Below are 9119 nucleotides of genomic sequence, written 5' to 3' on the forward strand. Positions count from 1 at the left end.
CCTGGGCGACAGCGCGAGACTCCGTCTCAAAAAAAAAAATTAAAAAAAAAAAATTAAAAAAAATAAAGAGCTGGGGTCTCGCTCTGTCGTCCAGGCTGGAGTGCAGCAGCATGATAGAGCTCACTACAACCTTGAATTCCTGGGCTCAAGCAATCCTCCCACCTCAGCCTCCCAACATGCCCGGCTAATTTTATTTTATTATTTCTTATTTTATTTTATTTTTTGAGACAGGGTCTCACTCTGTCGCCCAGGCTGGAGCACAGTGGCGTGGTCACAGTTCACTGCAGCCTCTACTTCCTGGCCTCAGGTGATCCTCCCACCTCAGCCTCCTGAGTACCTGGGATTACAGTAACATACCACCATGCCTGGCTAATTTTTTGTATTTTTAATAGAGATGGGGTTTTTGCCATGTTGGCTAGCTGGTCTCGAACTCCTGGGCTTAAGCAATCTGCCTGCCTCAGTCCACAGTGCTGGGATTACAGGCCTGAGCCACTGCACCAGTCTCTACTGAATGCTTTTAATCTGGATATCCAGTAGGATGTATTTCCCATGTGTGAAATTTTCTTTAGAGTTGGCTCTAGAACCACTGCATTCCCTGACTTGGGATTTGTAAGGGGTTTTCATCTCAAAGCACAGATCTAACTAACCTGATGCTCCTGGCCTGACATTTGTGATTTTCCCTTCCTTTCCTGATCTCAATTTCTCCAGAGATTTCACAGTCCTTTGTTTATTCTCTCCTACAGCAATGTTTCTCTCCTCTCTAGATTTTAAGATCTTTAAAAGTGAATACAATGTCTTACTCATCCATTCATTCATTTAACAAATACAGTAGTAAGGGAGGAGACCACCCCTCATATTGTCTTATGCCCAATTTCTTCCTCCAGAGAAAGAAGAAGTAAAAACTAAAAGGCAGAAATGAAACCCACAGGCAGACAGCCTGGTGCCATGTCCTGGGCCTAGTAGTTAAAGATCGATCCCTGACCTAACCTGTTATGTTATCTGTAGATTGCAGGCATTGTATGGAAAAGCATTGTAAAAATCCCTGACCTATTCTGTTCCGTTCTGATTACCGTTGCATGCAGCCCCCAGTCACGTACCCCCTGCTTGTTCAATCGATCACGACCCTCTCACGTGGACCCTCTTACAGTTGTGAGCCCTTAAGAGGGACAGGAATTGCTCACTTGGGGAGCTTGGCTCTTGAGACAGGAGTCTTGCCGATGCTCCCAGCTGAATAAACCCCTTCCTTCTTTAACTTGGTGTCTGAGGGGTTTTGTCTGCGGCCCATCTTGCTACATTTCTTGGTTCCCTGACCAGGAAGCAAGGTGATTGGCAGATGGTCAAGGCAGCTCCTTAGGCAGCTTAAGCCTGCCCTGTGGAAGATCTCTGCGGGGGACTCCGACCAGCACTAGCGACACGGATCCTGAGAGCGCTCCCAGATAGGCATTTGCCCCGGTGGGAGCAGTGTGTGGCAGGCCCCTGTGGAGGATCAACGCAGTGGCTGAACACCGGGAAGGAATGGGCAGTTGGAGTATGGACATCTAAAACTTGGTAAAACTGGTCTTTGGAACTTGCCTACTCCATCTGAGTGGAAGCGTGGCCTTATCACCCATGGTGTGCCTTTATTAGCACTTTGGTTTTGGTTTTGGTTTTGACTTGGTTTGAATTGCTTGATACGACTGGTCTTGGGAACTTGCCTACTCCATTTGAGTGGAAGCATGGCCTGATCACCCATGCTTCATCCACAGGCAGACAGCCCGGCACAAAGTGCCTGTACTGGCACTTTGGTTTTTGTTTTTGACTTGACTTGGATTGCTTGATACTTTGGTTTTGGTTTTGACCTGGCTTGGATTTCTTGATACTCTGATTTTGGTTTTTATTCTGGTGTGGCGTAAACTGTAAAAGTGTGTGTGTGCCCTTCTTACCCATTCTTTGTTTTGTTGTGTGCGTGTGGTGTGAGCGTGGCATTTTGTCTCAAGGAAACATGGGTGAGGCACAAAGTAAACCCACCCCACTAGGAACTATGTTGAAAAATTTCAAAAAGAGATTTTTTTTTTTTTTTGAGACGGAGTCTGGCCCTGTCACCCAGGCTGGAGTGCAGTGGCCGGATCTCAGCTCACTGCAAGCTCTGTCTCCCAGGTTCACACCATTCTCCTGCCTCAGCCTCCTGAGTAGCTGGGACTACAGGCGCCCGCCACCTCGCCCGGCTAGTTTTTTGTATTTTTTAGTAGAGATGGGGTTTCACCGTGTTAGCCAGGATGGTCTCAATCTCCTGACCTCATGATCCGCCCGCCTCGGCCTCCCAAAGTGCTGGGATTACAGGCGTGAGCCACCACGCCCGGCCCAAAAAGAGATTTAAGGAAGACTATGGAGTTACTATGACACCAGGAAACCTTAGAACTTTATGTAAAATAGACTGGCCAGCATTAGAGGTGGGTTGGCCATCAGAAGGAAGCCTGGACAGGTCCCCTGTTTCAAAGGTATGGCACAAGGTAACCTGTAAAGCCAGGGCACCTAGACCAGTTCTCATACACAGACACTTGGTTACAGCCTCTTTTAGATCCCTCCACAGTGGTTGAGAGAACTGCAGCATAAGCGGCTGGCAGAGGCAGAGAGAGAGAGACAGAGACAGAGAGGAGAGAAAGAGAGGCAGAGAGGAGAGAGAGAGAGAGAGAGAGACAAAGAGGAAAGAGAGAGAGGTGGAGAGAAGAGAGAGAAAGGCAGGGAGAGAGAGAGGGGGGCAGAGAGGGGTGCAGAGGCAGAGAGGGGCCAAATGAGGCCACTGACAACCTGTAGCCTTCTATCAAAAATCCTTATTTCAGTAATCCACGGATGGCCCAAATACATTCAACCTGTAGCAGCAACTGCTTTGCTAACAGAAGAAAGTAGAAAAATAACTTTCAGAGGAAACCTCATTGTAAGCACACCTCACTAGTTCAGTTCAGAACTATCCAAAGGCAAAAAAGCAAAAAAGTAGCTTACTAACTCAAAAATCTTAAAGTAATCTTATGTTAGAAAGTAATCTTAATGTTAGAAAAAAAAAGGAGGGGAGAATTTATATAAAGAGGAATGTTATATGGTAAATTATTGTCCTAAAATAGGGGAGAATTTATATGAAAAGGAATGTTATATGGTAAATTATTGTCCTAAAGTAAATTAACTGGTTGTAAAAAAAAAAAAAAAAAAAAAAAAAAAGGATGTTTGCGACAAGTCAAAAAGGTTAAGGCATGTCAAAGAATTATCTGTGAAAGTCATTAAAAAAAGGTTATAAAAGGAAATTCATGCAAGAAATGTTGTATAATGTAAAAGTAATTAGGCCTCCTAAATGTAAAACTATTAAAGAAACAGTTTATGTACAAGGTGTATAAGGAAAGTAAAAGGTACTTTTGGTAGAAAAATTACAAGGAGGCATAAGAATGTAAAGTAGTACCTATATTAAAAGGTCAAAAATATGTATATTTTGTTTTAAAGGTTAAATCAAGTTTTAAAATGTTAATTGGAAAGAAAATTCTATGTGTAAACATTGGCTAAAATTAGAGGTACCATCCAGTTTTTCTGTAAACTGGATATTAAAATAAAAGCATAACAGGTTTTTCTTAAAGCACCAGCCTGCTCTTTAGCAAAAATTATAAAAGGTTAAAAAGAGTCTATAAAATCTTACCTTATGGTCAAACATTAAAAATTGGATAAATATGTCTGTCTATAAGGTTTTATTAAAATTGGGTTTAACATTAATATCACACTAATATAAAGGTAAAATTTAGCTTATCTAGTATAAAAATCATACAGGAAGCATTGTTAAATGTAAAATGGCTTTTGGCTTTCTTTGGTTTAAAAATTAATAAAAATAGGTGCTAAAGGAAATTTCTTAGTAAAAAGGCACTAAGGACTGTAAAGTCCACTGCCAAGGTCCCCACATTTAAAACAAAAGGTCAATTTCTTAAAAATTATACACTTGGTCTATCTTCCACTTTCCTTTCCCTCAAAAACTATAAGTCTTTTAGCACATGTACCACCCCTAGAACTTCTGATAAACCAGCACCAGCCTGAAGATCACATACTCATCAAAGGGTAGAAAGAAGAAAAACTCGAGCCAGCCTTGGGAGGACCCTACCTTGTGCTGCCAACCACCAAGACTGCTGTTCCTACAGCAAAAAAGGATGGACTCATCACACCCACTCAGAAAGTGCCACCCACTCCAGAGTCGTGGGCCATAGTACCAGGGGAAAACCCTACCAAACTAAAGCTAAGAAAAATTTAACTCTTTTCATCTATTCTATTACTCTCTTTTCTTTCCTCGTTCTATTGTTGACCATCTAGTTATTAACATAACCAAGTCAATTTTGCCCAAACTATTGCATTTAATGCTTGCCTTCTTATACCCTGTGGAGATTGCCAAGTCAAAGACAGCTTTCTACTTCAGAAAAGTACTTCTGTCCCTCCTGACTCTCCTCAGACTGGACATTAGTAAACTAGGACCATTTAATCCGGGGAGATTTCGATAAAGACCCCAGTGCCAACCAGGAGTGTTGCCCCCCAATGTAGAGCTTTCATGCCATAGTTGGTCCAATGTTCTGTGGACCACTGAAGAGCAAGGATGGACTGCCCCGAACAGTTTTGGTACCTTCCTAAAACCATACATTCATTTTACTAGAGGATCATCAAAGTTAAAGACTTAAACAAAGTTAAAGACTTCAAACAAACTTTAAGTTAAAGACTTAAAACAAACGATTAAGACAGGACACCAAGATGCAAATGCCTGGTTAAAATGGATCAAATATTCCATCTGCACGTTAAACAAAAGCAATTGTTATGCTTGTGTATATGGCAGGCCAGAGGCCCAGATTGTCCCCTTCCACTAAGGTGATCCTCCAGTCGACCAGGCGTAGGCTGCATGGTAGCTCTTTTCCAGGATTCTACAGCCTGGAGTAATAAGTCATGCCAAGCTCTCTCCACTATTTCCCAAAGTCTGGCACCCTGTAGTTCAGCCCCCAAGGGCCATCCAGCTTCCGTCTCCCAACACTAAGTTCACTTTGTCCCTCTCACGACAGGGAGGAAACTTAGCATTCCTTGGAGACCTGAAGGAATGTGATGAGCTTAAGAATTTTCAAGAGCTTATCAATCAGTCAGCCCTTGTTCATCCCCAAGCGGACATGTGGTGGTATTGTGGTGGACCTTTACTGGGCACTCTGCTGAATAACTGGCGTGGCACTTATGTTTTAGTTCATTTGGCTATCCCTTTCACCCTGGCATTTCATCAACCAAAGGGAATAAAAATAAGACATTGTAAAGCTAGAGAAGCCCCTTATGGGTCTTTTGACTCTCACATCTATTTAGATGCAATTGGAGCCCCGCAAGGAATACCAGATCAATTTAAAGCTTGAAATCAAATAGCTACAGGATTTAAGTCAATATTTTAGTGGGTGACAGTTAATAAAAATGCAGATTGGATAAACTACATCTATTACAACCAACAGCAACGAGTTTTTCATGAGTTTAAAGAAAAACTCATGTCGGCCCCAGCCCTGGGGCTACCGGACCTGACAAAACTTTACATTCTCCTGTGTCAGAAAGAGAAAAAATGGCAGTTGGAGTTTTAACCCAGACTGTGGGGCCCTGGCCAAGGCCAGTGGCCTATCTCTCAAAACAACTAGACAGGGTTTCCAAAGCCTGGCCCCCATGTCTAAGGGCCCTGGCAGCAATGGCCCTGTTAGCACAAGAAGCAGATAAGTTAACTCTTGGGCAAAACCTAAACATAAAGTGCCCCCAGGCGGTGGTGACTTTAATAAATACCAAAGGACATTAGCTCATTAGCTAATGAGCTAACGAATGCTAGACTAACTAGATACCAAAGCTTGCTCTGTGAAAATCCCCGCATAACCATTAAAGTTTGCAACACCCTAAACCCCGCCACCTTGCTCCCGGTATTAGAGAGCCCAGTTGAACATAACTGTGTAGAGGTATTGGACTCAGTTTATTCTAGCAGGCCCAACCTCTGAGACCATCCTTAAACTTCAGTAGACTGAGAGCTGTACGTGGATAGGAGCAGCTTTGCCAACCTCTGCAAAGTGACTCTGAAGAAGACGATAAGCCCTGCTCCAGTCACACCTGCAAGCTGACTGGTCCGTGCACGGCCAAAGCATGAGGAAACTCATTGCGGGACTCATTTTCCTTAAAATTTGGACTTGTACAGTAAGGACTTCAACTGACCTTCCTCAGACTGATGACTGTTCCCAGTATATATACATCAAGTCACTGAGGTAGGATACAAGATTGCTACAGTCCTATTATTTTATGGTTATTATAAGTGTACCAGGACTCTAAAAGAAACTTGTTTGTATAATGCTATTCTATCTAAGGTATGTAGCCCAGGAAATAACCAACCTGTGTGTTATGACCCATTTTAAGCCTCCCATGATCACAGTTTTTAAAATAAAATTAAGGACTGGTCCTTTTCTAGGCAACACAAGTAAAGTAATGGTTAGGAAAGAGGAAAGAGGGGTCCCCAAGCATATAACACTAAAATTTAATGCTTGTGCCACTATCAATAGCAATTGGCATGGAATTGGATATGGTTCTTTAATTGGAAAAAAAAAAAGTTACACAGCAGGAAATAAGTATATCTGCCATGAATTAGGCTCATGTGCTCATGTGCAAATGTGTGTAATTACTGGTCTTGTGTCATGTTCTACACTACTTAGAAAAAAGACGAAAAAATCCTGTTTAGCTCCAGAAAGAAGGCAGCCCCTTCTGTACAAGTGGAAGCTGCAACCCCTTGAAATTAGTAATTACAAATCCCTTAAACCCAAGGTGGGAAAAAGGAGAACACGTATCTCTGGACATCGATGGAAAAGGACTAGATCCTAGAGTAAATATCTTAGTAATAGGGGAGGTTCGTAAACTCTCTCCGGAACCAGTATTTCAGCCTTTCTATGATGAACTAAATGTGCCAGTACCAGAGACTCCAGGAAAAATCAGAAATTTGTTTTTGCAATTAGCCGAGCATGTAGCCCAGTCTCTAAATGTCACTTCATGTTACGTTTGTGGAGGAATTGTAATGGGAGATCAATGGCCATAGGAAGCCTGAGAATTAGTGCCTACAGACCCAGTTCCTGATGAATTCCCAGCCCAAAAGAATCACCCTGATAATTTCTGGGTTCTAAAAGTCTCAATTATTGGACAATATTGCATAGCTAGAGAAGGGAAAGAATTCACTCATCCTGCAGGACGACTTAGTTGCCTGGGACAAAAACTGTACAATGGTACCACAAAAACAGTTACATGGTGGAGTTCAAACCTCACAGAGAAAAATTCATTCAGTAAATTTCCAAAGTTGCAGACCATTTGGGCCCACCCAGAATCCCACTGGGACTGGACAGCTCCCACTGGGCTATGCTGGATATATGGACATAGAACCTATGCTAAGCTGCCTGACCAGTGGACAGGTAGTTGTGTTATTGTCACTATTAAACCGTCTTTCTTCCTACGCCCATAAAAACAGGCAAACTCCTGGACTTCCCTGTCTATGCTTCCTGCGAAAAGCAAAACATAGCCATAGGTAATTGAAAAGATGATAAATGGCCTCCTGAAGAAATTAAACAATACTATGGGCCTGCCACTTAGGCACAAGATGGCTCATGGGGATACCGGACCCCTATTTACATGCTCAACTGAATCATATGGTTGCAAGCTGTCTTGGAGATCATCACTAATAAAACCAGTAAAGCCTTGACTGTTTTGGCCCGGCAAGAAACTCAGATGAGAAATGCTATCTCTCAGAATAGATTAACTCTCGACTACTTGCTAGCAGCTGAAGGAGAAGTCTGTGGAAAATTTAACCTTACCAATTGCTGCCTGCACGTAGATGATTAGGGGCAAGTAGTCGAAGATATAGTTAAAGACATGACGAAACTGAAACATGTGCCTGTACAAGTGTGGCATGGATTTGACCCTGAGGCCATGTTTGAAAATGGTTCCCAGTGGTAGGAGGATTTAAAACTCTTATAATAGAAATTATAGTAGTAACAGGAACCTGCTTACTGATCCCGTGTTTACTACCTGTACTCATTCAAATGGTAAAAGGTTTCATCACTACTCTAGTTCACCGGAATGCTTCAGTACAAGTGTACTACGTAAATCACTATCGATCTGTCATGCAGGAAGCCATAGGTAGTGAGGATGAAGGTGAGAACTCCCACTAATAAAATGAGTGAGAGTCTCAAAGGGGGAGAATAAGGGAGGAGACCACCCCTCATATTGTCTTATGCCCAATTTCTGCCTCCAAAGAAAAAAGAAGTGAAAACTAAAAGGCAGAAATGAAATTCACAGGCAGACAGCCTGGTGCTGCACCCTGGGCCTAGTAGTTAAAGATCAACCCCTGACCTAACCGGTTATGTTATCTATAGATTCCAGACATTGTATGGAAGAGCACTGTAAAAATCCCTGTCCTGTTCTGTTCCATTCTGTTACCGGTGCATGCAGCCCCCAGTCACATACTCCCTGCTTGCTCAATCAATCATGACGCTCTCACATGGACCCCCTTAGAGTTGTGAGCCCTTAAAGGGAACAGGAATTGCTCACTCAGGGAACTCAGCTCTTAAGACAGGAGTCTTGCCAATGCTCCCAGCTGAATAAACCCCTTCCTTCTTTAACTTGGTGTCTGAGGGGTTTTGTCTGCGGCTCTTCCTGCTACAGTAGTACTCCTTATCTGCAGGGGCTACTTTCCAAGACCCCCAAGTGGATGCCTGACATGGTAGGTAGTACCAAACCCTACGTGTACTATGTTTTTTCCTATATATACATACCTATGATAAAGCTTAATTTATAAATCACGCATAGTAGGAGATTAACAAGTAATAATAAAATAGAACAATTATACCATAATAAAAAGTATGGAAATGTGGTCTTTCTCTCTCTGTCTCAAAATATCTTATTGTACTATACTTACCCTTATTCTTGAAATGATATATGATGATAAAATGTCTATGTGATAAGACAAAGAGACAGATGCAGCTCTCCAGTGATTTTTATATTTTTCAGTCCAAATCTATTCTTACATTCGTCTAACTATCCATTACTTGCAGTAAGTGGCTTGGTATCACTTGTTTTAGGGAGTCCCTCAC

Source organism: Papio anubis, chromosome 1, assembly GCF_008728515.1.
Source record: "Papio anubis isolate 15944 chromosome 1, Panubis1.0, whole genome shotgun sequence".
Classification (NCBI taxonomy): domain Eukaryota; kingdom Metazoa; phylum Chordata; class Mammalia; order Primates; family Cercopithecidae; genus Papio; species Papio anubis.